Here is a 19211-nt window from a genome sequence, read left to right on the forward strand (position 1 = left end):
CAGTATGGGTTTTTCATGTTCAGCTAAATAGGCTAAGGGTTTATTTTGTCTTACTTTTTAAAATGTAAATCTTAAACAATTTGTATAAAAATACTAGATTTCACTATAAAAGTATAACATTACTTGTATATCTTTTTATCAATGACTAGCCGTAAATTTATGTTTACTTTACCAAATAAACTTCTAGTTTATGTTACTGTAATGTATACAATATATTAATTAATTAACAATGTAATTGAAAAATGAAGTATCTTAGAAATAAAGAAACGAAGAATTTTGTTAGATGATAAGAATCGACACCTTTCATTAGTTATTTGTAAACTTTGAAACTCAATAAAGTCTGTTTACTCCCTTAAACGCTTCTTTCTTGTATAATTGCATAAATAATTTATTTAAGGAGTTTTGTATTCTAACATATTATTAGTCTGTGTTCAACTATCCCATCAGTAATATGTTTGTGGTAATTAATGTATATATAAAAATGCATAACAGTAGTTTAAAAAAATCTCTATTGTAAACAATAATATTCAATTCTTATCAGTAACCTAATTATTCTTAAAGAATAATATAAAGAAACTGTTTATTTTACATACATGTAAAAACAGCCCAAATCCATAGGTTGGTCTATGACAATTAGTATGAAAGACATAAGTTCACCGATATGTTTTCCATACCTAATATTCTTACCAAAGATTTAGCTATGCATGAAAATACAACATGAAATATATATACGGAAAAGTAATACTACGAAGCAGACATTGTGATCAACAAATTTGCTTATATTTAATTATAGTAAATTAAATTGAATCGCCCAATGAGAAGTGAAGTTCCTCCATATCATATGAGAGCTGTTGGCTCTGTCAGATGGCGCTGTCTGCAATTCAATTAGGTTTATTTAGTATCTCGAGCTACTGTCTTGTTTGTATGTAAATGTTTGTGTGAACAGTCAAGTCCCTTAATAAACTTTGGCCGAATGAAACGTTGGCTGTGCTTGTTAAGGAAACTATAAAAAATACTTAACCCTTCAGTTCGGATTGTTGACAAGGATTTGTCAAACAAAATGATAAATCTGGGGATAGTAAAAATATGACATTGAAGAATACCTTTTATACGGGATTAATCAATCTGTTTTCTCAAAGGTATAAAGAAACTGTGATGGAATGTTAATTGCTATGTCAATGTGGATGGAGTGTGTGGTAATTCCTTGATAGTATAATTTTATAGTAAAATCAAAATTAAACCGTTAAATTCTTCTGTTTACAATATTAACCTTTTCATAATTCAAATTATCAAAACATCGGACTAATTGTAGTATATGCAATTAATTTTGTTTTAAATTCTTTAAAATTGTGAAACGTATCTTCCCTTGTACATGTTCAATTTACTTTTGCTCTTTTGTTATCATTTTAAAATTTCCCTTATCACTTTAATGTAATAGTATATATGATATTAGGACAATGTATAAGTATACTATTTTATTGATGACGTTTTGAAATGAAACTTTATCAATTCTACTAAAAAACTACTTAATAAAAGTTTCAACATAGTTTTATTAAATCTAAATATATTAAAACATCTACATAAACAAAACAGAGTACAAAGTGTTTGCCATTGAAGGCAGCCCCAGTGTAATGTTGTATACTAAATGACCCCAAGGAATGTTACAGTGCTGAATGGTAAATGTTTGTTCAGTTTATAGGTCAGACTCGAAGTGATATATGAACGATAAAGTGTACAGAAAATACTCAATAAATAGGTGTATAAATACAGTAGAACCTTGAAAACAAGACTCTCATGGGGATTATAAAATAAGTCTGGTTATCAAGGTTGACTTCTTATTGAGGTTTGCAATAACATGTAAGAGGTAAAATAAATTCAAGGGGATTTGAAAAATACACTTGTTATTATTGAGTGTGGGGAGCAGGTGTTGTCGAGGGGGGGAATAACTTAATAACTTAATAACTTTTCTTATCGAGGTTCCACTGACACTAAACCTACATGGTAACCAAATGAGGAAGTAATACATTGTTTAAAAACTTTGCAAGTTAAAAAGTTATTTATGAAAGCTTACTACGTTACAACTACAATGTCTGCTGATCTTATTGCTTATCTTCTCTCTGCACATTTACCATTTGCAGTTGCAAAGCTCTTAAGCTCTTCACAACACATATTGTGATAGGTTATCATCTTAACGTTAAGCTTTACCATTTGGTAACTGGTTTGGATTTTCTAAATGTTTTTTACTCATTAATAAACAATTCGATAGCGTCACAGACTTTATATATTTTAGGGTGAATATGAATGAAAAGTGGGTGTGGTATACTGTATGTGTAGCTTTTGTTACTAAATAAGATCAGCTGCTTGATTTTGTTAGGCTTATTTATTAAAAGCTATATTATCAAGGACATCTAGGAACAGTTTTCAACTATCAAAACCAATTTACTTTCCCCAGGATCGAACCGTTGAACTTCTGACTGAGAGGCGAGCACTTGTAACCACATACCAGCCTTGCTCAATAACCCTAGTCTATTTCAGGTAAGGAAATATAAATTTCTATGTCTTTAAAAAAAAAAAAAAACTTTAAACTTATTTTAATGCCTTGTATCAAAGGAAATAAAGCTCCACAAAGATCTGTTAGGAGTAACCATTAACATCTCCCAGTTAAAGAGGCTTTTAAACGAACGGGTTTTTGTGCTTAATAAACCAACTTAATGAGTGTTCAAAGCTGCCAGAAACTTTTATATGATAAAATAACGTTTGATATAAATTTCAATACATTTTAAGTTGTATTTATTTCTCGGTACTTTCGTATCATACTGACTATACATAAATCGGTCAAATAAAACCCTTAGGTTAGGTTAGGTTTGAAATATTTTGTTTTAGAAACTAAATAAATGGTATTTTGAAGTATATTTATCGATGTGGTTGGTATAATAGGAAAGTACTTTTTCTCGTTTCATTTATTGTCAATATACAAATCAACGCTTTATACATCATACAATTTCTAAGAGGTATTAAAAAACTTACTAAATAAATGGATTAAAGTACAAAACCTTTCTGCAATACTTCCTCAAGCATAAAAAAGCTATACTTATTGCATTAACATTGTAATATCAAAAATGTATTTTTAGGCTGGTTTAATAAACTCCTGAACTCTCCGGTAATAATCTTAAGCTGCATGTTCCATTGAATAAATTTTATCAGATTACTTTTACATAAATAATATAAGGTTTCAATTTAGCGAAATGTAGAAACTCCTAATCCTTGCCTCACCCGATATTTCAACGTATAATCCCTCCTATCTGCACTGCTGCAATAGAAACATTGACGGTAAACTCGATTTTCTTTTACTTATTTTTTTTTTGTTTGCGTGCAAAACTGAATATAATTTCACAAAAAAATATGAAATACACAATTGAAGGCAGCAATGATGCAGCAAAGATTAGTTGTTTCTATGAAAAAAAAAACTCAGGAAAGAATAATAAATTAATTTACAAAAAAAAATAAACAGAGGATACACTAGATGCTTAAAAATCATCAAAATACAATTTTACCAATAAATGAATAATATAAATCGATCATTTTATTTTACATACTAATTTTATCTTCTTTAATATGTATTTAAGAAATAAAGTGTTTAAGTTAAAGTTAATACAAGTATATTATGCCTCGTTTGTACAAAAAAAATTATGTCAATTATTATAGCTTAAGGTAAGGCAAATAGCAATGTATTGAAAATCGAAAATATGTGTTATCGCTGACAAACACATCGCTCTGTTGATGAAACTTAGTTGATAATACGTAATTAGAAATATTTGACCTTTCCCTTTAATTATGTGACTATCAAGGAGGCATTTATTTGGTAAAAGGTTAATGTAGCGTAGAACGGGATTGCTTTGTAAAGGATTCGGAGACATTATAATTTCCCTTGATGGAGAGGCATAAAGAAAGCTTTGCTAATTTGTGCCTAATGAGGGTATTACATTTTATTTTTGGATACTAAGCCGATATTCATTGAAAGTAAAAGTGCAAATACAAATGAAAAGTCACCTAGGTTGAAAAATGAGCGAGAGTCAAAATTACACTCCTGGCAAGTTTAATGGTCTAATGCGCAATTATTTTAGATAACTAAATCACAAAACTATAATTTGTAGATTTATGACCTTAATGAATCACCTCTCAAAACTATTCCTACCTCCTTTTGCTGTTTCATGAGAAACTGTTTTCATTATTGTAGATGAAAAGTATTGCTTCTGAAAGAAAATTTAAAATTAAAATATATCAGATTTGTATATTTCTATAAAGGGTAAATGTCATTGTTATTGTATAAAATCATACAACCTGACATAAAAAAGTAAACATTTTTATAACAACAAAGTAATTTTATTGTCATTATTTGTAATACTTAAAAGGTAATATGTGCAGCTGATGTCCCTGATCCCAGCTGACTATTTTTTTTAGGATTAATACGCCACAACAAATTTAAGGTGAAACTGAGTGTGGGGAAAAATCGTTCAACTTCTGGGATCATATAAATCTCCGGAAAAGGTATCTAGCTATGAGTTAAAGATATATCCTTGACCTTTGTTCAACCTCTGTTGATCTTAGTAAATAGTATCGACCTATGACTGTATTAGTTAATCTTATTATTTAAGTTCATCAATGTTATGTCTTGCCATAAAGATATCAAAACATTTTCACTCCCAATTCCTCTAAATTGCTACAACTGAGACAATTTCATCCTGCTAATACAAAATCCTATAATCACGATATTGTCCTGATACAAATTTTTCGTTTTTTTTCGTTTTGTAGTTCATGGTTAATATTTAAATAAAACATCAAAACAAAGTTATGTATGTATTAAGCTGAAATAATAATAATACATTTTTTAATATTATCAAGTTTATACATTTTCCTTTTGATACACAATAGTACAATTTTAAGCTTTGTCCGATATAAAAATCAAAAGTTCTACGTGCAAGATAATTAAATACATTACTGTAATGTCTGATTCCGTTGATATTTCCAATATCAATATGACAACACTATGATAGCCAACTAATATGATAATTTTCAATTAACTCATAGCAACAGACACATTGCAGCTTAGTGTTTTGTTTATTATTATAATTTTTGATTCATTAAAAACTAAAACTAACGCAAGACCTTCCTTTGCACTTTAATGAGCACCATCAAAGTTCTGCAGAATTCATTTAAGGATAATTAAATAAAGTTTCCGTAACGACACAATTTATTCGTTTTTGTTTCTTAGAATTTTTATTTTTGTAAACATGTTTTAACAATTTTATTTCCTTAAACAGAAAATTAGCTTCTTAAATTAAATTAACTTCAGAAAGTTTAATTATTTGGTGTTCGGAATCAAAATGTGATTTTAAATTTATGCATATATTTAATATTACTAAATATTAAGATAATTACTAAAGATAATGTAATGATTTAAATATAAAGATAGGACGTCTCAACTAAAAATTATTAGGGTAGGTTAAGGAAAGAATAACAATACAGTCTTATATCATTTAAAGTTTCTTAATCCAAAACTTGAGGTATGCATACATTTGTATCACATTCAATATTGTGATATAGTTTAAAAATTAACAGGCCGCAAATTAGAAGTACAAGTGGATGTTGGATATCCCTAGTTCGTTTTATAAATTAATTTAACGTAGGAAAAAAATATTTTTTACGAATTGTTTGGTGTTTATCTCGATAGCCATTGGATAGATAACATGTCAGCTCTAAATATTTTCTTTTATGATGGACCTTTAAATTACAAAGGAAAAGATAATGTGAGAAAGTTATTTAGATAGGCTTTAATTTCCTATCTTCTCCATACTGCATTGTAAAGCTATATTAGGTTAGAGTAGTTGTTTTGTTTTTATTAGAAGGAAACGGCGTATCAGCATTTAAAACATTATCAAACTGCTATGTTAGCAATTACCAAAGAACCCCTAACTGTTTTAAATCAATTTGTTTGATTAAATTATAATTGTTTGATGGATATTGAATATAAAACGATTCACCAGGATCTTGTTTGAAACGAGCGTCATTGATTAAAGAGGCTGGAGTGATAATTACAACGCACGTATTCAAGCAGGTTCGGATGTCTGGTCTTGGTTACCTCTTTCTTTACAATACTTCAAGAATAAAACTACAAATTTTCGTTTGGATTTCGTCTGTATGAGTTATACAATTTTTAAACTACTGTATAACTTTTATTATCTTGTTTCATAACCATTGCAGGCTATTGTCACAGTTTGTTCTGATTCCGTTTACTAGTACAAGTAAGTGTTTTTGTAGTATGTGATTACACTAATTTAGATACTTAAGTAATTTATATATTACTTAGTTTCATCAACAATTCATTTCATGTATTTTTAGCGAAGTTCCCATATAGGGAATAAGCTATTACCGTAGGTCTCATGGTAAGACCTAGACCCGGGACCGATTTACTTTTTCGTTTTGAGGTCCCCAGAGGCCAAAAACGCCATCCATTCAAATTCATATATATATATATATATTTATATATATATATATATATATATATTTATATATGTGTCTGTTAGCGTGATAACTCGAGCAAAATTGATCCGATTTTGATGAAATTTGGTACAAACGTGTAAACCTACATTTATTCGAACGAGTTCGCGAACCAGCATAATCCGACCATGGGATCAGGGGTTTATGGGGGGTTTTATGGGGTAAAAATGGGTTTTTCTCATTTTTGACCCTAAAAACTTAAAATTTCTAAATTTCTCTCTAGACCATTTTGAAGAGCTTAAATAAACAAATAATTTAGTATATTGAAGTGTTTTTGAATGTTCATTGACTACGGAGAAAATTTAAAAAAATTGTAAATTTAAAATTCCCATGTTATTCTTATGGAGAATAAATAAACTGTTCTAGTTTGCTTGTTTATGGATATATTTTAATCAAATTTGGCAATTTGGTTTATTTCATACTAAGCTATCAATATTTCAATTGAAAAAACACACCTCAACATCTTCCCCGTAGCAGCAAACCTAACTACTCACTAAAATTAATGTTATTTAAATAGGAAATAAATCTGAAAATTTATAGGGAATATTTTAGTAGAAATCAAGCCGGGTAAATGGAAATTCGCTTAGTATGCAGGTTTGCTGCGACGGGGGTATTTTATTAGTATATTATTTGTATGTAATGTTTTTACTTATATCCATTATATATTTTATTCTGACAAGTTAGCTCTTTAAAAACTCAACTAACTAATGTATTGGTAACGGGTTCTTCACCTATTTCAACCAAGCAAAGTATTTACAATAATAATAATAAAAATTAAATATTAAAATACATTCAGTCAATATTTTCGTTTTTTTACAAACTTAACTCGAATACATTTACTACTATGCAACCATAATGCATTAACTTTTCCCCTATAAATAAATATATGTGGTGTTTTTGTGTCTTATTTGCTTTCCAAATCATCATTACAAACATTAAAGTGTGTTTCATAAATATTAATACAGTCAAATAAAGTTCCTGTTAAAAATACAGAGGAACTTTAGGCGGAAATAGAGCAAATTAAGATAAAGCTAAACGTGGCGACGTTCGCCGCATAATTGTGACTTTATAATTTTACGCCTCCCCTTAACTGTTGCCTTCTTTGTGTCTTGCATTTAACTGTAATGAAGCGACCTTTATGTGATCTTAAAGTTTACTTTATTAGGATTTTGTGATAATTTATATGTTTTAAAATAACTACTTATAGTCAATTATGATTTAAAAAAATATTAATGACTCGATAGCAATCCAATTTTTATAGACAATGATTCTGTAAATGTAAGAAAAATTAAGAGTAAAATTTCGAGGTACTATTTCTCAGGAACAGTAGGATATTAAAACCGAGCTAATAACCAAATACAAAGCTAATGAGTAAGTCATTGTTAAGAATTTAATAAACCGCAACATAAAACTGCATATATCTTATGAAAACAAATACTTATTTTACTTATTTTTTTTGTATTATTACAATCACATACATTTTATTGTTTATAATCTATATAATTAAAATTCATTACTAATACTCTTAATTTATATGTTAAGTTAATACAATTGGTTTATAAGCTATGCATTTTGTAACGATAATGTACGAAGACTAATTGTTTCCATATAATAATAAAGTTAAAAGTAATTAATTTTTTTTCTTTTAATCCCCGGATAGTTAAGAATGAATAAAAGACATTTATTGAAACAAATGTATGTGTATATTTAGTACGAGCATAATAGTATTTGTTTTTATTCAGAGTATATTTTAAAGGTACCTTTATAAACCATGCTATTGTGTTCTAAATAATATTTTATTCTGTTGCAGGTAAGATGGTCATTTAAAAAAATGTAAGTATAGAGCTTAAATAAATATAAGAACTATTGTGTACACTATACAAAATATAGAGTGTAGTAGTAAAATTCTGTTAAATTAGTGATTCCTATGCATTCAACTATCCTTATATTAAAATATAGATGCAAGTTCAATTTGAAAAAAATTTTATTCATACGATGTTAACAGTTAATTTTAAAACTAAACAATATTTGTCAGACAAGAAAATGTGTAATTTAAACAATGAAAATGGATTATGAAAGTTTAAATTTATGATCATTTAAAAAGTGTGAGCTAAAGTTTATTAAGTGAAATCCCTTATAATATAAAAATTAAACCCTCCAAATAATAAAGTAAATGTAGCATATTGACCAGATACTAAAAGTCGTCGCAAGTAGGTTTTAACTAATGTTATACAAGAGCAACAAGATTGTTAAAAACAAATATAATCACATACGTTGTGTTGCAACGAATCATATTATTACACCAAAATAATTTTTAAACAAACATATATATCTACCATGCAATTATCATAGTAGTGAATTACTCTTTCCTTAGTTGCAAAGCTAGACAATTCACAAAGTGAACAATCATGACAATACAAACAAAGACCTCAAGTGGCTTCAAGAGACGTTTCTGCAATTCAATTATGTTTATTAGGGTCTGTACTGCTTCCACACGGTTTGTATGCAAATTCATATATAAACTCCATTGAACTGGGTAGGGTAAGACTTGTGTTATGAAGACCATTACCGACAAAACAACTTATAAGTTATTATTTCGTTACTTAATCAATGATTGAGCTTGGAGACCCCACAAGCCATGGAATCTAAAAAAAAGAAAAGCTATTGTCCTAAAAACGTTGTAAAAAGATTATTTTGTGGCAAAAGCACAATGGCGGGCATAAAATAATTGTTTGACGTTTCCCAACAGCAAAAAAATGTAATAAATAGTTTAAAAAACATGCAAACAAAATACAATTATTTCTTCTTTTAAAAAGCAAAAAAATATTATTTTTATTATTGATTTTGAATTTGGATACGGAAATGGAGGTTAATAAAACAACAAACGTCATGAAAGAGGAGTCGTTTTGTGCAACACTGTATACGAAATGACTCCAAGGAATAACTGTTGAAAGGTAACTTATGTTCGTTTAGTATCTAGGTCAGGCTTGGAGTTATGTATGAATAAATGCTGTACATTGTACAATTAAGAATTATATTATACTATGATAAAAACAATTACACAAAGGGACATTGGGACTTCAAGTAAATCATATTATTATCAGAAGTTAAACAAGGACACACTACTTTAGTGTTGATTCAAGTTATTCTATCTTACACATCTTCTAAGATCTTAAACTATAATATATTTTTTTTTTAAGTTCATACAGAAATTGTTCAAATTTCAATTATTTTAAACCTTATATAATACTAGAACCGAAAAATGTTCCAATGCGAAAATTGTATTTTTAAAAAGTTGGTCAGTTTGAGAACAACCTTTAAATTTTTTTAGTTTGAAGTGTACAAGAAAAGTATGGGGACCAAGCTTGTCTCGTGGTACACGAGGGGATTTCGGTCCTGGGTTCAAATCCCGCCAATCACCAATCGATCTTATTTAAGTGAAAATTCCGCGACGCTCTAGACTCAAACTGACGTAATTAAAAAACTTGATTCACAGTTGGAACATAAAATATTTAAAAAAATCTAAAATCCGTTGCTGCAACAATACCAACTAGTTAATAATACATACTAAATTCGTTTGTTTAAACACACATAAGCATACGTTGATATTGTTGTTATCAAATCATGTTTTCCCTTTCGTATAATCTGTGGCTCAGCTTGAGAACACTCAACCCAGCAAGAGGTAGCCGCGATAGAATTGGACGCTATTGAAAGGATCTTACAGTATAAACTGCTTTTAGCTCAGACTGTACATTGTTAACCACAGGGTCAAAATATGATAGTTTAACAACTTTGTAGCAACAATACACAAACATACGTATTTGTAATCCCAATTGTTTACATTACTATCTTAGGGTTTTTATTTAATCTGCTAACATAAGGTAATTCGTAAAAGGATTTTATTACAATATACAATATGGCATAACTAAAGCAAAACGTATTAATCTTTTACGAATACAACGTTATAACCAAATCGAATAAGACAAACATTTTACCTTTATGCCACAGTAATAAATTATAAACATGTATAAAAATGCTTAAACGCGTTGCTAGCAGTAACTGGGTAACATATTTCCGCCTGTATGGGTTGACAGAGTTAAATTTATTAGTTCCCGTTTACGTGCCTGGTGTTACACGGATAAACAAACAAGTAAAATATATATCCCACGTCATTAGTGAACATTTTATAGCTCAGACATAAAATTTGAACTGAAAGAAAGAAAATTTGTGGTCTTATACTTTTTGCTGCGTTTTTACATATTTTAGCTTAAAACATGTTAAATAACCTGTTTTCTGTTCAGTTAATAATCAGATAGTAAATTAAAAGATAAGGATAAGAAACAGTACTCTTGTGAAATTTCGTGAAAAAGTTTTTAATCGAAGTCAAATTGCAATGCAACTGCCTGAGTTTTTATGGTTTGTACATTTTGAGATATAGGCATAGTAAATGAGTGAGTGAGTGGTATTTGTATTTAATAAATATATAGGCTTATTTCTAAGTTATCTTACTGCAATGATATATTTTCCTTTTGTAACCATAGAACTAATACTGGACTGGCTTCATAGAGGAAACAATTAAGGTAAAAGTACCCAGGACAAATAAGCTGTCTGCATTTTGTGGTTTGAAAAGCCAATACCATTCAAAAGCAAACATTTTAAAGTAAAAGGATTTCCATGCTTTCGATTTAACCAACGCGACCCAATGTTAACTTAATTATTGGTCAATACAATACTGCCTAATGTATTAATGTAGGATTTAAATTAGATTACTCAACTTCCCGATTATTAAATTCAATTTGGTATTTTAAAAAATAATTTTGCTGCTGCCTATTAAGTTTTAATCCCTCTAAGCTGTAGGCTTATCAAATGCGTTGCCTATTTTTCCATATATAGAGTAGTTGACGTGTTGATTTAATCTATTTCCTACTGCATAAGAGGCTACGGGAAGAATTCACTGTTTCTAAAGGTGACAAATATCACCGTGTGTTTGTAATATTGCTGTGACAGGCAGTGACTCACTGTCACATCCGTTCAAAGTGAAATATCACACATAAAGTAGGCATTGCTAAGTAATCAACTAGAACATGGCGTGCGTAAAGGTTGAACATGGCTAAAATGCACCATTAAGAAAAAGTTAAGTGTGATGAAATCTATTCATATTTTTATTGCACGAACTTTCAAGTTTATGATAGGACGCAGTTTAGTTTTGAAAGTTTTGTAAGGAAAACATGTTTTTTAAATAGTTTACATTACGTGCTTGATATGGTTACATAAAATTTAACACATGGAATAACAAAGTAGGTTATAACTCTAATAATGAATCAATTCCCTCTAATATTGTTCTAGAAACTTGTGAATGCCCAATTATTTATAAACAATTTAAGAGTTCATATAGTTTCACAAATACTTTTTAATTTTTTGTAGGTTAAATCAATTTGAGCAGACTTATCACTATAATAGAATATTAAAAATTCCGTATTGATTTTATTTTTTCTAAGTTTACCTTTGATAAATTTGTTACGCAACGTTTTATGGACAACAGATGTTTAATATGTTGAGCTTAGTTCCAATAATTTATTTGGTTTTATAAAGAACAGCTCGAATAAATAAAAGAAATAATTTTTGGCTTAATGTTGTTTAGGTAAGTGATAAGTACAAATATTAAACAATGTACCCTAAATTTTACTCGTCAGATTCAAAGGCTATTTAACTTTGATACACGTATAAAAAATATTTTTCTTTTAATATAATCTTTGAATTTATAATTTTGTAATCTAGTTTTCATCACAACTTATATACAACTTAAGTCTTACAACTTTAATGTTAAACGTAGTTAAAAATATATTTGCCAAATTTGCTAGTAAAACAAAGTTTTTGACCAATATAAATTAACCAACTATTTTACTTGATCTGAAGGTATACTATCAGTTTCAATTTCATTAGGATAGCTGTAGAAAAACTATAAGCTCTTTAAAAGCGATAAAGCTAAGTATCGATAGCTTAGCTATTAAATTATATTAAAATAAGCAGCTTAACAGGAAATGAAATTTAATAGGTACTTATATTATTTGTTCTTGTTGAAAATGCATTAAATATTTGTCACGTATTATTTGACATATATTTCATATTTATCTTTAGTTCTGTACTCAATAATTTAAATTTAAGTAAGTCTATGTATAATGTATATTTTATCTTTTACTGCAACTCAAACACCAATATACATTTAATTCACCGTAAACTTAAATAAACACGCTGACATATTCTTCATAATTTGTGTTCCAAAATTCATGGTTGTAGAATTTTCTATTTGCGAAACAATACTTTGCAACGACTCAAATACGCAGAAATAGTGAGACAGATCACACTAGAAACTGTCAATGCCTTCTAGACAGCCAATACCTCAGTCACATTCAATTTACCGAGACATCTCACAACTCTTTTTGTGATACGTCACCACTTGCATCTGTTTCATCTTAGAAATGTTCTTTGTATGATGGCATCACAATCGAGGTTCTGTTAACATAGTTTAGTTGAGTTCAACCTGATGTTTAACCCGCATGACAAAATACATGCGACGATTCTTTCTGCACTGGAAAACAAAATATTAAAAGTGCAGTCGTCACAACCGTTTGCCGAGGATAGCTCAGCCTACAATGGCTGGGTAAAGTTCCAGGGTCTGCGATAAGATCAGGGAAACCACTAGGCCAAAAGCCGGGTCTAACCGGTATAGGACTGGCTCATACACGGGCACTGTGAACAAGTCAAAAACAAGTCACCAAAACAAACGTGCAATAATCACTACCAGGCCTACGCCGATTCTCCACTCTCCTAGAGGGTCGTTGCTGACTACGCAACTCGGGCTTCGTCCTAACTATCCAATAGTTAAGCCCAGAGTGCCTAAAACACGGTGAGTTACACGACGACTTGCCAATAAAAACCACAACGCGCGTTATCACCAGGCGGGGTCTACTAGGCCACTATAATCCAATACACAACTCTAATGCCCAAGCTAAGAATCAAACAGTTCACTCAATAATCGTACCACATAATAATATACAAGTACACTATAGGTAGGGTGGCTACACCACTAGTAGCTGGTCTCAAAAAAATACCAAGCCAAACAAGCAAAACTAAATGGCAATTGCACTATTAAAATATTGAGCTACTTAGTAGCAGATAAATAAATATTAACTACGTTCCAAACACTAGATAAATATATTATCTGATAGCCGGTACTCCGCTATCCAAGCTACCAAGATGACGTGTTGGACTACTAAGCAAGCTGTTCAGGTTAAATTAAAATAATCAAATGAATAACCAATAACAACCCTACTACTGCTACTGCTACTACCAACTTTATGTTACTTAGCTGGGCTTCTGTTAATAGGCTAATAAAACTAGCTACTAGCCTGCTGGCCTCGTGCTTCCAACTACGCACGCTAAATCGTGCAGCCTAGGTTGGTCGGGCCTCAGAGTTATTAGTAATATAACTAACTCTAGGTACAACGCAAAATAATATCTACTACAGTCAATTAAATTATATTATTTGCGCTCTAGCACCTGCCCAGAACCGTCAGGAATATACTTTAATATTATTCCTGACTAATAAATCCTAACTACCGTCGGGCTTCGACCAGCACGGTTACAACTCTAACTCTCGCAATAAAATCAGATATTAATATATTCAAACTAATAATATCAGCTTTTAACCAAAATCAAAGAACGTCGTCCACTCACCAGCAGTGGGTCTTAACACCCAACTTAACACCAACTGTCACACCTCGTACACTCTGTACCTCCAACGTACGCCAGCCGTCTCCACAGGCACAGGACACCAACACTATCCTCACTCTACGAGATCCACCACTAGAATGTCCTTCTCGGCTATCCAGTAGTCCCAGGATACCCAAGCTTATCCGAACTGATAAGCCGGGTCAAAGGGCGCTCGCTAGCTTCACCGCCGCCGCTTGCTGATGCCAGCAATAGGTGCGCGGCTAAATAGCAAATATTTACCCCCCTAGGGAAAATAACTCGTTACATCCCCCACTTACATCGGGATGAAAAAAAAAGAAAACGGCCAAAAAGAAAAAAAAAATCTTTGAACTACGGCCAAAACAAAATACTCCAACCTCTAACCCAATGGTGAATCCTACACCACAGGTCTCAAACTTAAAACAAAGAAAAACTCTTCTACTAGCCACTACCGGCCAACATGGTACTGAAAGATTTGGCATCAGGAACCAGACGGGGATTTCCATTGCAAGGGCCTTCGGGGTCTTCGTCACCAATTGTGACACTGTCTATGCAGCCACCTTGGCCAGAACAGTCATCACCCACGCCCATTCTTACTACCTCTGTCCCACATGTCACCAATCCGAGGTCTCGGATAACATCCATACCCAGAATCATGTCTATGGTGAGAGTGGGGACATACAAGGCATCTCCTATCCACCGTCTTCCCGCAGCTTCTCCTGCTAGCCGAAACGAATACTCAGCCTTCGACCGTGTCCCATCTGCCATCCTCAGAGGAGCGGTAATCTTACAAGGCTCTATCCCCTGGCGTTGAAGATGTTCGGCGACTCCTCGCCCAACCAAGTTGACGACGGACCCAGTGTCCAGTAACGCCACAAAAACGCTGCCCATCAGCACAACTTCAACGAAGGGCCTAGAGTCCAAAGTTAGCCGGTCCTCGTCTACTCCACCAACCAGGCTGTTTAGTTTTCCGAGCCACTCGGACCACTCATCTGAGGTCGTTCGTTTTGGATGGCCTTGCCCAGTTGACCTCCTGATGTCTGAGCTGGCCTGCCGTTTCCCGCACGACATCCACACTGGTTCACAGTAAAACCAGGTTTCCCACATCCAAAACAGGAGACGGTCCTCAGTTTGCCACAACCACTGGCAAAGTGACCAATCTCCTGGCACCTAAAACAACGCACATCCTTTGCACCATCTGCAACTTCCCTAGTCATTACGGGCCTTTGTTCACGGACCCGGTTAGAGTCAAAATCTACTCGCCGCCCAATCGACTTAGCCTCAAGAGATGGTCTCTGAAAACTATGTTTTTCAACCGCGGCCGTTTCAAAACACTTCTCAGCCTTCTTCTTGGGAACATAGGCGGTTTCCAAAACCAGCGCTACGTTTGGTGAAGGAGGAGGTCGGAAAGCGGCCTTCTCTCGCAAATAGGCCTCGTAGTCTTCAGCCAACTCCACCATCTCGGCCAGGTTGCTGAAGTCACGCCGGCGTACCATCAGCTTGTACTCTGGACGCATATTATTGTAGATTAGGTCCAATCTATTATGCTCCGACAACGTACCGCTACGCCTAAGCAAGGTACTTATGGCAACAACGTAGTCCCGGAAGTGCTCGCCTTCACCCTGTGTCCTTTTCCGGATCTCCTCATCCAAATTCCTCTGATAACCAGGTGGAAGGAACTGGATCTCAAATTGACGCCGGAAAGCTTCAAAGGAATACAGGAGCTCCTTGCAATTCCTGTACCATAGAAGCGCTGAGCCTTGCAACAGCTCCGGCAGCGCTCTGAGCAGGTCCTCTGATGTTATAGAGTACGAGACCATCAGCTCTTCAAGGCGCTCCAGGAACGACACAGGGTCTCGTCGGCCATCAAACCTTAAACCCCACTTCCGTACCGTGTTGCATACTTTGGAGCAATCCTTTGGCTCCACCCTGCTGGCCTCATTTGAGAGCATATCCGAGCCTCGAGGCAGCTCCAAGCTAGAAGGCCGGGCTGGTCTCTCAGAACTATCATTGGGCCGCTGCCATCCCTCGGGTCTACTAGGTAACCCAAAGGTAGGCATTGGAGCAGCCACAACAGGGGACGTAGGGTTGGCGGGTCTTTCGAACCCATAGCCAACCCCATTACTCGGCAAGCTCCTCGCCTGCCGCACCACCGATGCCAGATGTTCTCTAAGAGTACGGGTATCGGTCTCCGAAGACAACCCAAGGATCTCTTTAACCGCCTCTAACTCCCCGCTAAGTCCGAATATCTCTCTTTGGTCCGACTCAGTGCTACCCAGTACCTGAGGTACGGTTCTCGGGGGGTCAAGAAGTCCCATAGTGGTAATAGCCGGCGGTACATATGTCGGTGCAGCAGCCCCAGCCGTACACAGCCTGTCATCGCTGTACCGACGGGCATTCCGCTGCTTCCAAAACGACGAGAATCTCTGCCGTAATTCTGCAGCAGTCCCAGTGGTCACCAAACCATACTGGTCCATCGTCCTCATGAGCTCCCCTTTCGAGAGGTCATATATCCAACCCACGCGACCGTCCCGGGGCTGCGACCCCAAGGACATAGTCGCTGGCGCGGAATAGGTCAAAGAAGTTGTCACCGTCGTAGCCACGACCGATGAAATAGTCGGCCAAACAGGCGAAGACGCAGGCCACAATGATGACGTCGTCATCACCGACAGTTCGGAGCTAACCCCAGAACTAGTTGTAACAATAGCAGACGTAATAGGCGTACCGCCCAGCACAGACGTCGTACTCGTAGTGACAACCATATTTAAAATCCAAATACCACGACTAATCCGCAAAAATAAGAGCGAAACCAATTAAAATATATTTAACACCGTTATAATAAATCAAACCAGTTATAGGTGTGAAAGTCAAACCACAAATACACAATAAGGGTTCTCACTCAAATAATATTCGATGATAAAGCTCAATTAATTAGCAAAATAATTTTTACCAACTAATATCTATGTATACAACCACTAAATAAATTAGGGTTCACAACACACCACGCTGTAACAGAAAACAGGTTAGGCCTACCCAACCGACTATAAAATCACAGCAGGTCTGCCTAAAACTCTGCTCAACAGCTCAGGTCCGCAGCCAATCTGCACAAGTCCGCAGCAAATCTGCACAAATAAAATTATTTTGTTCGGGCGCCGTTAATACGTCAGCAACTCAGCACCACTGCCAACCTCAGTCCCTGTTCGCAGGCGCCATCTTGCGACGATGCTTTTCTGCACTGGAAAACAAAATATTAAAAGTGCAGTCGTCACAACCGTTTGCCGAGGATAGCTCAGCCTACAATGGCTGGGTAAAGTTCCAGGGTCTGCGATAAGATCAGGGAAACCACTAGGCCAAAAGCCGGGTCTAACCGGTATAGGACTGGCTCATACACGGGCACTGTGAACAAGTCAAAAACAAGTCACCAAAACAAACGTGCAATAATCACTACCAGGCCTACGCCGATTCTCCACTCTCCTAGAGGGTCGTTGCTGACTACGCAACTCGGGCTTCGTCCTAACTATCCAATAGTTAAGCCCAGAGTGCCTAAAACACGGTGAGTTACACGACGACTTGCCAATAAAAACCACAACGCGCGTTATCACCAGGCGGGGTCTACTAGGCCACTATAATCCAATACACAACTCTAATGCCCAAGCTAAGAATCAAACAGTTCACTCAATAATCGTACCACATAATAATATACAAGTACACTATAGGTAGGGTGGCTACACCACTAGTAGCTGGTCTCAAAAAAATACCAAGCCAAACAAGCAAAACTAAATGGCAATTGCACTATTAAAATATTGAGCTACTTAGTAGCAGATAAATAAATATTAACTACGTTCCAAACACTAGATAAATATATTATCTGATAGCCGGTACTCCGCTATCCAAGCTACCAAGATGACGTGTTGGACTACTAAGCAAGCTGTTCAGGTTAAATTAAAATAATCAAATGAATAACCAATAACAACCCTACTACTGCTACTGCTACTACCAACTTTATGTTACTTAGCTGGGCTTCTGTTAATAGGCTAATAAAACTAGCTACTAGCCTGCTGGCCTCGTGCTTCCAACTACGCACGCTAAATCGTGCAGCCTAGGTTGGTCGGGCCTCAGAGTTATTAGTAATATAACTAACTCTAGGTACAACGCAAAATAATATCTACTACAGTCAATTAAATTATATTATTTGCGCTCTAGCACCTGCCCAGAACCGTCAGGAATATACTTTAATATTATTCCTGACTAATAAATCCTAACTACCGTCGGGCTTCGACCAGCACGGTTACAACTCTAACTCTCGCAATAAAATCAGATATTAATATATTCAAACTAATAATATCAGCTTTTAACCAAAATCAAAGAACGTCGTCCACTCACCAGCAGTGGGTCTTAACACCCAACTTAACACCAACTGTCACACCTCGTACACTCTGTACCTCCAACGTACGCCAGCCGTCTCCACAGGCACAGGACACCAACACTATCCTCACTCTACGAGATCCACCACTAGAATGTCCTTCTCGGCTATCCAGTAGTCCCAGGATACCCAAGCTTATCCGAACTGATAAGCCGGGTCAAAGGGCGCTCGCTAGCTTCACCGCCGCCGCTTGCTGATGCCAGCAATAGGTGCGCGGCTAAATAGCAAATATTTACCCCCCTAGGGAAAATAACTCGTTACATACATTCGAGCTTCATGCTTCGAGATCGGTTAGGATTTTAATCATGGTTTAAAGTAAGCAGACAAATTGAAACTTTCAAAGAGCAGACAATTTGAAACGTTTCATAGAGGAATGGTCTGTGGATGCAAAACTTAATCTTATCTTGTTCCGTCTTGTGATAAACTACGGGAATTATTTTCGTTCATGAGTATGTTTATGGTCATATTTATGTTTGTG

At 34.4% G+C, this 19211-nt stretch overlaps 1 protein-coding gene across 1 annotated transcript in view; it reads left to right on the top strand.

Moving 5' to 3' along the window:
- The window catches only part of LOC129002267 (lachesin-like), a 182307-nt gene that overhangs the window by 14976 nt on the left and 148120 nt on the right, over window positions 1–19211 (top strand). The window contains exon 2 of the mRNA XM_054429945.1: window positions 2453–2535. The gene's annotated coding sequence lies outside the window, so the exon portion shown is untranslated. The remainder of the gene's footprint in view (window positions 1–2452; window positions 2536–19211) is intronic.

Source organism: Macrosteles quadrilineatus, unplaced genomic scaffold (genome assembly GCF_028750875.1).
Source record: "Macrosteles quadrilineatus isolate MER2022 unplaced genomic scaffold, UCM_ALF_1.0 Scaffold_9__3_contigs__length_116548681, whole genome shotgun sequence".
Classification (NCBI taxonomy): Eukaryota; Metazoa; Arthropoda; class Insecta; order Hemiptera; family Cicadellidae; genus Macrosteles; species Macrosteles quadrilineatus.